Genomic DNA, 14,305 nt, shown 5'->3' with positions numbered 1-14,305 from the left:
AAAATATACAAATTTGAGATATGGAATCGTCGGAATTATAGATGTAAAATTGTATGGAAAAAAATAATATATTCATGGTTAAATAATTTCGCTAAAAGTGAAAATATAGAAATCCAAAGTATGGAAATTCTCTATTGTAGGTATCTAGAAATACCGGTACAAATAGAAATTTTGTTGGTTCGACGCTTTCGCTGAAGGTATAACTCAAAAAATGAATATATCGATCATTTGAAGATGTAAAGAAATATAGAAATTATAATGATTACATATTTTGGCTTTCACACTTTTACCAATTTCCATATTTCGATTTCTTTATTTTTTAACTTCCAACATTTTCAAACTGTATGAATAAGATTCTCGCATCTATATGAAAACTCGGTATTGTAAGCTTTTTATTGTCCAGACATTCTACATTTTGACCGCGCACTGCCCAAATTTTGCTCACCCAAAACTTTATTTGCACGTCAATTTCCAATTAGCCTTGGAAATTTTATAAATCTGAACTGTCTAATGTGAAATGTTGCTAAAACCAATGATCGTTCCGAATGAAATTATTTATATCCCATCGTCATCCCTAACTTCCAAACAACCGAAAATTCAGGGCAAATTTAACCTCAAGTGGTGCAGTATTATGGAAATCTTTTTTTATTAAGCTGCAGCTGCATTCCTGCCGAAACTTTTCGAACTCCAACCAGACTTTCAATTGCGTTAAAAATTTGACATACCATATAAATAATTCGACAGTCTCAAATGATTGAAGAATCATTCAAGTCCTTCTTCTTCTTCTTCTTCTTCCACCAATTTTCCCTCCCCCCTTTATTTATATTCATCTAATTATTTTAAACGAATCTCGGAACTTCTGCGAGTGACAAATCGTAAAGATTAGAAATTTTTTTAAGTTCAACCAGTGAATTCCGAATATAATTTATGCAGCGATTTAATTGTTTTTAATCCCGTTATTTCCTAGTACTGTAATTATTGATCGATAACCAAGTATTTATTTATGCACAACCGTATGAATAATCGTATATGTATACCTGTCAGATATACCTATAATTATAGCGTGAAAACGCGCACGTAATTATTAAAATATGATCCAAAACAATGCCAGAGGTCCAAGTGACCGTAAGCTGAACTGCTGTATAAATATATACATATACAATATACGTAGTGTGACCATATATTCTGATCGGTATACATACCTGCGTTACAACTTCACGGCGCCTTAATCGTGCAGCACGCGCTAAACTTACGCACGGAGAGATCAGTTTCTCTCATTCATTTATTTATTCATTCGTCATTCATTCGTTCGTCGGACTCATAAACGTAAATTGAGTGTAACAAGTTCCTTCCACAATTAATTCCCGGCTACAAATTCTTCGTTGTACACACCCCGTATAATTCTGAAAACACATGTAGATTATTTTTACCTTGTATAATGACATTTATTTACACATACAGCTAAAAGAACGAAACCTGTTTAGAGTTTTCTCATCTAATTGTGAGTAAACAAAGTTTCTAATTCATTTATAAATGTTTAAGCGATTTCTTCTGCGCTCAGCAAGTGTTCGTAGTCGAAATGTTTGGAATTAAGAGATCGCAGAAAATTGCGGATAAATTCTGTAAAATATCAATTTTCGAATTTGTTACGAATGTATTTTACAGCAAAATTTCTTTCAACTTATATTTGGCATACGACGTATTATGACTAAACCATTTTTGACAACGGATGAATCAATCGATGCGCGTTTTGTTCGGTAAAGCAAGTTTAAAATTGGCACTCCGTCGCTTGTTACACGAACGTCTCATATCTCTCGAGAGCCTCACTTATATTTATACTTGTTTCGTTTTAAATTTATTTCAGGTTTTAGAACGGCAGATTTTCATGTTCGCATACTGCACAAACGGGTCAGGAATAGAAATCCGAGTGTTGCGTAGATCAATGAAGACTACGAGTGAAGTTCTCACTCGTCACTTGCACCGGTAGCCGCCCCAAAAAACCGACTTCGTCACAGTCATCGTCCCTCTTCCTTTACCCACTCTTCGCATTTTATAATTTTCTATAATTATACCCATACAACAATTATTTTCATCACATTTCAAGGAAAGACACTCGCACTCATGTACCAAACGTCAGTTTGATGCTGAATCTCTTTTCTTTTCATATCTCTGAGCGTACTCGTTTGATTCACGCAGACGGAGGGAACCATAAAAATTCTTTTTATAAATAGACGTTAATTGAAATAAATTCAGATATTCAAACAGATGAAAGGAATTATCTTTTAAGTATATTCTCAAATTTGACCGTATGCATGATTTTTTTTAGTTATAAAGAAAAAGGATTTTGAATTAAAGATTGATTGTAAGGTTTGTACAGTGGTCCCAGAATCATTGTGTTGATTTTCAAAAGATATTCTTTGTAAAATTTGACTCTCTCGAAATTAAATTAATTGCAGAATTACAAATATTATGTATATAATACATATGTTAGAGAGATAACAACATTTGAGATGACTTGACATAACGTGAAGAGGTCAATTTTTCTTTCAGCGTGCTAACCTTAAAAGTTATTAAAAAAAAATTCCAGGCCAAAATCATGCATTCGCCTTGTTGAACTCGTTATTTTTTTTTTTTCTTCTATCCGTATACTTTCGACTCTGCAACAATAAAATATGCCCAATTTTTCGCTCACAAGTTCTGAGAATTAATTGCGTAATTATATCACATGCTTAATCAATTCTTAAAACTTATATAACAATTTAGCCAAAAATCTATCCCACGTGAAATTTTATTGACGAAGTTTTTCATCTTTCTGCTAAGCTTAACGCATAATTAACAATAAATTGGATCGCTCGAGCTTCGTGAGCTTTTAATTTTTCATTTAATTTCTTGCAAAATAAACGTGTAATGGACGAGTATTAAACTACCAAATTGAAAAAATCATTTCATCACGTGTATATGCATAGGTATGGATGTGGATCGAAAGCGCGACTGGGACAGAGACCAAGTGCTGCCTGCTGCAGAGTGTGGCAGCGGGGCGGCGCCGGGCGTCGGTGGAGAGCGTCGCGATGGCGTCTCCTTCGATTTGGTGTCGGATGTCCGCCAAGCCGCCATTTTACTGATCCTCTTCCTCCGCGGAGGGAGACTTGTAAAGGGAGGTAAGCCTCTTTATTAAACCCTTAAGGTCCTCGGCATTGCGTTTGACCTCGTTTTCATCCCCTTACAATTATTTCCCACCAGCTCTCAACTCCGAGTAATGTATTTTCTTTTACTTTTTTTTCTTCTTCTTCTTCAGTTGCTTCATTTACGCCTTCTTCAAATTCAGTGTAACTTACGCACAAAAATTGAAGGAAAAGGAGGTTTAATCGGCTAATGTTTTGTCCCTGTTTAGAGACTGACTGGAAAATTCTCTTTTCGGTGACAATGAGTATGAACTGAATCTAAAGCATGAATAAATCCTTTCCTCAGCCTGAAGATCCGTTAAAATATTGCTGGAACCCAACACCTTGTTCCATACCAATATCAGTACACTGCGTAAGGAAGAATATCGGTGTGGAATTCTAGAGTGTATAATTTGGTGTGCATGTAACACTGTCGGATGTCGAATTCCCGAATTAGCTACAAAGACTGTTCCGTAGCATACCAAATCGATCAGTTTTTTGACAATTTTATCACCACTATTTTCGACATTTTATAGATTCAAATCGGAATGAATTTGTTTCAACTTAAAACATGAAAAAAAGGAATCTCAGAACCGATTCCTTCGAATCTCAGTCAAATTCAAACGCTCTCGCTCAGTCTCTCAAGCATAAAACCGGGCATGCATGCACTCAACCCCCCGACAATAATACATCCGAATGTAACCCGCCGGATTGATTTAAATTTCAGAGGATCACTTTAGGGCAAATTACACGGTAGGACAAACGCCACGGTATCGGATGGACAAGTGGATATGTATGGCGCTACAACTGCAGGACTTTGAATCGAGTCCATACTGCAAGTGTTAAAATGATTGAGGACGGTAGAGGCTCATCGATTCGCATGCATGTTCACCTGTCGGCCGTGCAGTTCGTGTAATACCAGTCGAGGTACATGTTTGCTGAAGCGTGCAGACCAGCGGCGGTAATAATATATGGGTGGTGAAAACGCAGGCGCGAAACACCCACGAGCCCAACACGAAGAGCACACGTAGCAGAGCCACACAGAAGCGATGCCAAAAGCTTCGTATTTCACTTCGTACCTAGGCAGGTACTCGCTCTGTACGGCACGGCTGCCACCCGTAATTGCATTCCAAAATGGCTGTTCATTCTCCAGCACCCTCACCCCCGCAATGGGGGAATAGCGATGGCGATCCATAGCTCGAAATTGCACCACGTGCCATTACACGTAGACACCCGATAAGCTTACACATCTACCTGGACTATACGTAGCTCACTTTATCAGTGAGAACCTTATTGCGGATCACTTCGCCCTTACGGGAGTTGCTTGGTTCCTTGTATTTGTTTTTCTTTTGCCCTCCAGCTTTATTTTCCTTTCACCGTTTGATGTTATCAGGTTATCGCGTTAGACTTGGACGGTTTTCTGCACGAAGGGGAAAGGATTCGTTGATTTTACAAAATACCGCGATCAAATGTGGCGGGAAGAAATGTTACCGTCCTGCAGTCAGACGGATAGATCGACAGACAGACAAGTCGACTTATACCTGTTGGTGGGCGACATCCGAGAACTCGTCGAACAGATAACGGTAGCGTAGCTATCTCACCGTGTGGATTACAAAAGGAAGAAGAAGAGCAGGTATTGTGACTGACCCTGCGGCGGGTGGTGTATTAATAGAATAAAACTCTCGTGCACAACTCCACAACTCTTATCGGAGAACACAATTCGTCAGGAGCTAACGGTCACAGGTTGCGATTAAGTATACTGCTTACACGTGTATCGGCAGATTGGTGCCACTTGCCTTTTTTGCACAGATCAGTAACTGTTCTACAAGAAGGTGATGGGAAACGACGAAGTGAAGGAAAGGTGGCAGAAATCAAATTCGCATCGTTTGAGGGATAGCGTTGAAAATTAATAGCGGTTTCAACACTTTCACCATCAAAGCAATTTCACTGGATGCTTTTGATCGCAAGGTTCACGTTGAAGACAGTATTCGGAATACTCTCGGAAAGACGAAGTATAAAATTTTCAGTCGTGTCGGTTTTCCAAATATCGAGATTCACTCGTCCCACAAATTGGCCTCTGACTTGTAGACACGAAATAAATTTATTTACATGTAAGTATGTTATCAATTTCAGACATATAAAGGATTGGAATAATGATTCAAGAATCAGTGATTTCCGATTTATCGTCGACTCAACAATGAACCAGATTTCAGTTCAATTCGATTTCAAAATCAGGTATAAGGTAGCAGATGTCAAGTTTATTCCGTCTTTTGGGCACCAGTCACCCATCTTTCGCCGTTAATGCTCATCGATGGTGGGTCGAATTGTAAAAAAAAACAACAACCCGTGAAATGTGATTATATTCCTATGGTCATGGACTGCGTACACGGGCAGCGAGAAGAGAATCTTCAAATCCGGGTTCTTGCCGACTCGGCTCCTCAAACAATTTACCGTGTTTCCAGAAACTGCAAATCCTGCCCATCATCGGCCGATTGTCTTTAGATACAGAGATCATTGCTATTGTTTCACCATCGAAATAGACACAGGTAAAAGATCAAGATTTTCAGACGTGCATCTCTAACTTTGCCTAGTTCGTGTCAAGTCCGTGAAAAACCCACTCGAAATAGAATTCTGGAGCAGCAGTATCGCTCCTCCATTGTTCACGATCAAGTACCCTGGAGTCCTGCGGACGGCGCTATCCTGGAGAAAAAAACAGGGTGCACAGGTACCACCGGTTTTGGACGGATCATCAGTTCCGTAAGGCGACGTAATCCCGTAGTTATTCTCCCATTAGCGCAGTGGCTCGCCACGTGATCTCCTGCCGTTTCAGCTCCCGCAGAGATCGGTTCCACAGATTTTTCCCAATGGACGTCAAACGGGCGCTATGAACACAGGTAGCGAACTAGCGAAGGCTGCGACGAGCAACGAACCGGCCCAAAATAGCGCTCCCTGGTTCCCAGCTCCCGCAGGATCAGACCGACAAAATCTCGGGCTTACTAATGCCTCAAAATATGCTCTTTATGTGTCACTGGCCATTTGTCGACCCCGGACCATTCTGTGTCATTGCCCACCCATTCAACTCACACCGATTACCAAATGATTACCGTAGTAGCTACTAAAGCGCTTTAGGATTTTTTCCTTCTTTATTGGTGGAAAAATATTCGTGTAAATTTTACGTACAACCATTCGTCCAAAGTCAGTCTGTGGCTCGTGAAAATTATTTACTCAGTATTTTTTTTCAAGCAAGAAAAGCTGACGATTATTCTCAAAATGGAAATTTTATCAATTCTTCTGACACACCTTTTTTAGCTTGGTTCTAACGGTAACTTCTAATTCTAGTTTCAACCAAGTTTTGATTACATTAACTGCCTTACGAAAAATGCACGACTAAATGTTAACTATTTTCCAATCAATGACATTCAGAGAGTAAAATTATCCCTGTAATTTCTGTTTTTAAAATTTAATTGGCCAAATTAGCTCCCGCTGGATATCGACATGATCCCATCTCCCCGCAGAACATTAGTTCGACAAACCGGTCGCGATGATACGAACTACGAAGACAAGGGAGGTAACAGGCCTGGTAATTGGATATAATTACGCTCATCGTAGAGAACCGATCAAATTGTTAGTCTCGAGGGCTTAGGGCTCCTGCCAGGAATCGACGTCATTGATTAGGGTTGGCCAGCAACGCAGCGCAGCCCAGCGGGGGAAATTATCTATAGCTGCACGTACCGAAAAGGGGAGACCTGAAATCTCAAAGGGTCTTTCAAACACCTAAACAATTACCCCTTCACGCGCCGAAATCTGCACGGTGCTCCAGATATATTACAATTTATTCCTGCAGCGTATACTTATAAGGTATTACGTGCATGTGTAGCTTCCATGTCGGAGCGGTTCTAATTGTAATTGTCAATACCCCCTTGGAAATCTGAGAGCGTAACTAACTAACCGTGTAATGGTCAATTTGGTGTTATTATAATATACTCTCGAGAAAGCATGCCAGGAGAGAGAGAAAGAGAGAAAAGATAAAACCGGTCAATCCCATTACGGTGGGTAGCAATCACTTCACCTACCTAAAATTCTGTTCCTCTTTTCTTACTTCTTTTCGCTGCACTGATTTCACCCCGACAATTATCAATTGTGCGTGAGCACACGAATTTCAATCCAAGCGGGCTCTGTATCGTCAAAAGATTCTGCCGAATAAAGCTCACTTCTCGTGTTGCGAATGTTGGAAGTTGATTGATCGCCTATTTATAGTTTCATATTCGTTTATTAATTCATTCGTGAAAATATCCATCCTGAAGTATACCATCTAGGCGGTTGATCCACGATGGGACAGTGAACCTTGGTAACCCTTGGTACGCGTATATACGTGTGTATAAAAAAAATTGAAGCAGGCACCAAAAATATCTTGGTAATTCGATGAAAGCCAGCCGTTTGGAATCGAGTTGCACAGTCGTGGAGCTTCTGCAACGAGTGATGCACGACCTTTCATGCTACAAGATACTTCCTTTACTGAACCACTTTCCTCGTTCTAAGCAGGGTGTCTCCGTGCCGGAACTAACTTCCTAGATCTACGACTCCTGCATGCAAGGATCTCGATCAAGAAGTCAAGACACGTGGAGGCCAATATCTTTAAAAAATTCGTTTAGCTCATTATGATCAGCAAGCTGAAGCATCCAATGGGTGAAAATGGTTAACGTTACTTTTCGTGAGAAAGGATTCCGCCGCTAACAGGATAACCGTCCTTGGACGACTGATTTTCAAACGAAAGTATTGGGACATTTTTAACGACTACTCCTTCTCCGCAAAGATGAGTGATTTAGTGTCAAGAATTGGCCGTCTCCGTGCCTCCGGTCGTAATAAATTGCGGTGCATTCCATAGTGGTGGACGGGGTGTGTAAAAGGAATAAGAAAAAAGTGCTTTAAAAAACGGGACATTAGGAGAGTACCCACAACACACAAGCGCGCGCGCGCGCGCACTGAGAAAGCCCTTCTCCGCGATGTTTTCATCCGAGATTTATGGTAGGGCTAATTATTATTGGGGTGGATGGCTGATGGCGAGGGGGTAGATGAACATGTGCGAGCGACTCGGCGGTTGAGAGAGACGGACCGAAACTCTGGTTCGAGGAGGACAAGGACGTCGAGGAAGAGCAACCCTTGCGCCCCGGCTTGTTGGAGGAGGAGTTTCGGATCCACCGAAGAAGGAGCTACCATACGGACCGCCGACGAGACTCGGGTGCTGTCGCCAATTATACCGATCTCGGCTGATAGATACGCGGACCCAGGACTCTGGGAGATGACGGGGGTTCACGGTTTACGGTTTGTCGCTTATGCGCCCCGATGTCGATCTGCTGCGGTAAGGCTTATTAGGGCAGAATGCAACGCCTAATGATCCGGAGGCACATGTGTCGAAGTTATGTCACCCGATATCATCAACCCCGTGCCGTGGAAATTCCCAACCTCTGCCAGTTCTGGACTGACGCCTAGAGTGAGCCCTGTAATTTTTCAGTCTTAGATTTTTCTCATTTCGTTTTTTTACTAGCTCGAATGCGGAGGAATTGCATATGCGGTTTGCGAATCGTACGGTCTGTGATATATTCTTATCAGCAACTGCCTGCAGTTTGTGTCAGGTGAGTTTTGTGGGAGAACGGTGGTCGCAGGTCTCCTGAAGGGTATCGCGTTTCGCTGACTAAGTAGGTGGCTGGTATAAGGTACGCCAGTCGTATACCCACCAACTTCTGCGTACCTACTACGTTCTTCTGCCGAAGAGATCCGCAACTTTTTTCTGCACTGGTATGCCACTGTCCATGCGTTTCCCGCATGTATTCGAGCGAATGTATAGAGTGGCGCGTGATGAAGTCACGCCTGGCCTTGAAACTCGTCTCGTAACCCAATGAGAAAATAACGACCTTGCGAATTGCGACATACGTAACGAGTAAAAGTTACGTCATTGGTATCGAAGCTAAGGGGTTTTCATGCCCATTATGAACCGTGAAAGTTAAATTGCATACTCGAAATTCTATTGCCGCGCCGTGACAGTATTCGGAAAAACTTGAAATCTGTTTTACCGTCAAACCGTCATAATTGCAATTTGCTTACTGAAAAACAAGTTAGCCCGGGGCAAACGCGAGAGTAGCTCGATGATCAGACGCATTTCAGCTCGTGATCGTTTAGCGTCGATATATTGGCATAACACCAAGGTAAGTACACGGAGGCGTAGCTGAATGGGTCCTCCGGATGTCCAATAATAATATCGACAAAGGTTTTAAGGGAGTGACAATGGGTTCGAGATGTGAATGAGCGTATAGCTCCATGTAAACTCATGGCTTGAGCCGCGTCAAGAGGCCCATTCTTATTTTGTGCTCCAACTCTCTTTCGCGTTGTTACGGTCGTCGAGAATTGGGGGATAAAAACTCTTCAAAAGAGCATCTGAGACCTCGACTCAGAGCTATTATGAACACTGTACAACGCCCTTCTGCCCTCCCCATCACAGTGTAGCAAAAACCTCGAAGGTTCCACAATTGACACCGTACGCACACTACGAACCGAACACCCTCGTGTCATTCGTACAAACGAGCACTGTAAACTCTTCATTGAAGCCATGGTAGCCGTCGGCACTTCTGCAAATAAGAATCTACTGTCATAGACCATTCGCGAAAATCGCTTGGCTTTGGCGATTGCAGGAAAATAAGTTTGACGATCAATTATAAAAATTCACAGATGATAAACGTGATGGGGTTCAATTACTTTGGGTTTCGTAATATTGTTGCGTCCATTCTTGCGTGACATAGCCTCAATCATTGCAAAAAGCTAAACACGCAAACGATACGTGCGACCTTTAACTGATTTTTCAGTCTATCCTACGGACTGGTGAATATTCCTTATAAAACATTCATATGGTGAGAAGTCCCGAGTACATTGAAATATTTTATAATGAGTTCCTAAAAAAAAAGTTCGTTCATGTTTGGAACTGTTTGCAATTTGCTATTTTGATACCCATAAATTAATGATCGTAGCGTTTTTAACTCTGAAACAGATAAAGATTAATGTCGAGTTTGGTAGGTTGCCTCTACTGAAAAAATTCTGTAAGAATACAAATTCACAACCTAACCCAAGAATATTCAGCTTCTTCACTTACATTACCGCTTACCTAAATCACGAGTGGAAAAAATTTCCGAATTAGGCCCCTGGAACGGCGCACACTGCGTAAAATGATAGTTTTGCCAATCGATACGTAACCTCCGTGACATCTGAAATCAAATAACATGCCGACAAGTATACAATGCTCGACTGCGTACATAGAACGCGCAACATATGAGACCCAACGATAGAGAGAGAGGGTGAGAGAGAGAGAGTGAGAGAGAGAGAGAGAGAGAGACTGAAGGGAAACAAGAGCGAGATAGTCTCGAAGGGAGCGTAAACGGGGTGGAGCTTAAGGGCTCGACAGGTTTCGTGTTACGTCATTGTATCTGGTGCCCTCGTACCATCCGAAAACCACCCCACGTCCAACACGGGTGTCTCTAGGTGCGGCCTGGTTTGCTGTCTGCAGCCGTTTGCAGCCTAGATGGCAGACCGATTGCCGGCTCACCCCTAACCAGAGTTAAGGGATATTCTTCCGGATTATTAAATCTGCCGTCTGGACGCAGCAGGGGTTTATTTGATTTAATTTTTCCGTTTGTTTTTAGAAAATTGTATGAAATGTCAAGGCTGGTATGAAACATGTTTTAAAACATTAAAACTGAAACTGGAAACGGCTATAATACTGACGATCTCTAGAACCGGATTTTCTCACCCTCGCTCATCGCCCGAATTTTTCTGTAACCACGACACCCATGCTTGAGCAAAATAATTACCGCTGTTACGGCGAAGTGTCTGCCTTGTACGTGTATTCACTATCTCAGCTAGGTACGTGGGCAGGTTCAGCTGACGCAGCTTCTTACCAAACTGCAAACTTCCATTTCTTTATCGCAATAATTCTCAGACAACAACCGGCTCTGCTCGACAATCTGCTTCGGGACTGCTCTGAAGAATAAATTATGTGTTGAGGAATTTAGTTTGCATGCTGTCCATTTTTTATGCGGCTGCAATCCTACGGTACTGTAAGTTCAAGATTTTGGCATTAGTAGGATTTCAGACTCGATTATTTTTATGCATGTACCTTATGGGTAGATACTTGTACGTCTGACTCTGTCTGGTTCTGCAAACAATCGCTCGAATATTCCTGGAATTGCCAATGCGCCAAATTCCCCTGCAATTGAACAAATCTTCACCAATCAATAAATCTTGTATCGTGTTTTATGATCTCACTTATAGACAGCGATCGAATTTCTCCAGATTCAAAGGAAGATTCGCCCGGCAGACCGTTTCCTGTTCTTCTCCTACGTCTTCGTTCCTTCTTTTTTATCCACTTACTTCGTTGCGGATTCAAAGAACTCCTCGTATCTTTGATGATCATAATTCTCGCGATGATCCTGTCATCGTCATTCTCAGGCGACTGAATAGCTGCGCTCTTAGAAAAACCACAGTGCTGTCAAACAGAGGGTATAAAAGCGTGGCTAATGCTAATAACGGCAGGTATATATACCAGACATGTATGCCAGGTAAAATCCCTTTCTACGATCTCATAGCTACGCGGCTCGGGTGCGGCTGCCCCTGTTCGACAGATCTCTTTCAACTAGGTGTGAAAACGGTTTACAGTACTTCGCGAACCGCCCGCAGAGGCTCGTTTCTTTCTCATAATTCGGTAGTCGCAACCCCCTTTGTGCATCCCCGAAAGTAATAATATGTTGAAATACAGAAACGGAGAGAGAGAAACGCGGTGGGAGCTGAAAAAGGAAAGAGAATGACGCAGCGACTAGATGACATAGCCATATTATACAACAGTACAAAGACGAAATAGCCACCATTACGCAAAGAATCGGAAACATCCGACAAGGCTTGATATCGAAGAATTCGTTATCAGTCCGTGATCAATTTCATATCGTTTGAGATTGGACTCGTGTCGCAGTGAACATCGAAATACTCATTGAGGAAAACAGTCTTTCAATATTTGAACGGAAAAACCTATCGAATTAAGTACGCGTAATACAAGCTACAAGGTATCAACAGTTTGAAAACAGGTTTCGGAAGAAGAACGTTAAGATGATCAAACTCTGGTATCCTTTACTCGATTTTAATTTTTCAGTCAATACTAACAAAGCGTGACATGTCGTCCAATTACGAAACCTTTTCTCAAATTATTGCTGATATCGTATCTAGTATCATTCGAATTTGGGCAGAATGATTTTTATCAGACAGTAGCAGAGACGTTGTATCATTCGAGTTCGCTGTATCATTGGAACGAATAAAATTGACACCAATTTTATAATCAGATTCTTCTCTGTTCCTATCTTTCGATACAGAGTTTATAATGTCCCGCCGACTCGTCTCTTGCATCATGCATATTCCCTCTTCGCGCGTACCTGTGCACCACACGCTTGTAAAATTTTCCATAATCGAATGAAATCGTCCGCATTTGATGACAGATGTGAACGGGATGAGCAGAAAGGAGGGTTTGAGTCTCGGGAGTTTGAGAACGGGCGTGAACGAGGCTGGCCTATAATTTATAAACTGGGGGCTGTTTTGGGGTAATTGCAGATAACGACGCGGGCGGCGGTACGGATAACAAGCCGACATGGGAGTCACTCGACACCGCGGGACACTGTGCACTCCTACCCTCCTATCTGCGCCTCTATCGACGCCCCACGCGACCTATACGCGTCGGAGAACCAGCCCCTGCCTACAGCCCTCTACCCTAAAATCCGTAGCCACCTACACGTGCGTTTTGACGTATGATTTAGGTGAAATCGCTGCCCTGCAGTATCCATGAGCAATTTATTCGCAACATGACAATGAAATTTTATTAGCGTCCCTGAAGCGCAAAAGGAAATTTTCGACTTTGCAAGTATTCGAAGAATCGATCGTTTCGTTCTTGACAATTTCTGTACTTGTTATAAGTCGTACTTATAGGTGCCCTGTCATTATGTCAATGTCGGTTAGAGAAATGTTTGGGATTGTGAGAAGACTTTTGAAATACTTGATGTAGCTAAAGCACGGTTATCGTGATAGCTGAGTCGTTGATTCGATCGTGAGTAAAAAATAATTCAGACAGGTTACAAATCAATTTAACTAAAGACTGAGAAGTTGCAGCGAATCGATCCTGAGATGAAAGGTTTTTAGCCTTCGAAAGACTTTTTTGAATGACTGAAAGTCCAATCAGCAGGATTCTGAGATAAAAAGTTTTCAACTCCAAAAATCGTAAAACGGTATGGTTAATCCCTCCGGATTTTTTCAGCCACTTTTTTCCGATATTGAAACAATATCATTTATCATTCCATTGACTCTAAATTTTTTTGGGAATTGCTCGATATTTAATACATGAAACTCGAAAACTTATTTTTGTATACGTAGAAATATAAATTGAACATGTTTAAATAATTTATCTTTATTTGTCGTCAATATCAATTTCGATGACTCGAAACTTTGTATCATACTTTCTTCGTTTTTAATTAGGTCTGGTGAAAAAATGTATCTTACGTTATCCGTATCTAACTTCGTAGCCAATTACCCGCTTTTATAACTATCTCTGAAGCTATTTCCATAGCACGAGAGTTTACCGCCTAGTGGCCTTTTATGGTATTAGTTATACCGATGTGTACGGCGAATAAATTCTCTACTTCATTCAAAGCATATGGTTTTTCTTCTACCTTGTAAAATTTACAGTGCAACTGATTCAACCAGTTACGCCAAACAATCTCCGGTTAGATCGACAAAGTTTGGCATTCAATCGATTTAAATTTTTGGTTTGCTAGATTCGTGTACTTATTTTATTTTAAGTACCTGATTCTTTCTACCTACAAACATGCAACTTGGAGGAACAATACATAAGCTTCAAATGAAATGATATTTAGTTTACCGAATTTTGGAAACACATCAAAAGGTTCACTCGAATCAATACTTCAATCGATCGTGACAAGATAGATTTTTGTTGAATCAAGGAATTCACCTGACTAAATCACTTTGAAAAACTAATTAAATCGAAATTGTGGAATTAATGACATCATATTTGGAACAGGTAAGGGATACTAGGTTGAAATGAATGA

The sequence above is a fragment of the Neodiprion lecontei genome, chromosome 3, assembly GCF_021901455.1.
Source record: "Neodiprion lecontei isolate iyNeoLeco1 chromosome 3, iyNeoLeco1.1, whole genome shotgun sequence".
In the NCBI taxonomy this organism is placed as follows: Eukaryota; Metazoa; Arthropoda; class Insecta; order Hymenoptera; family Diprionidae; genus Neodiprion; species Neodiprion lecontei.
The sequence above is the reverse complement of the archived record's forward strand: the minus strand, read 5'-3'. Positions refer to the sequence as shown.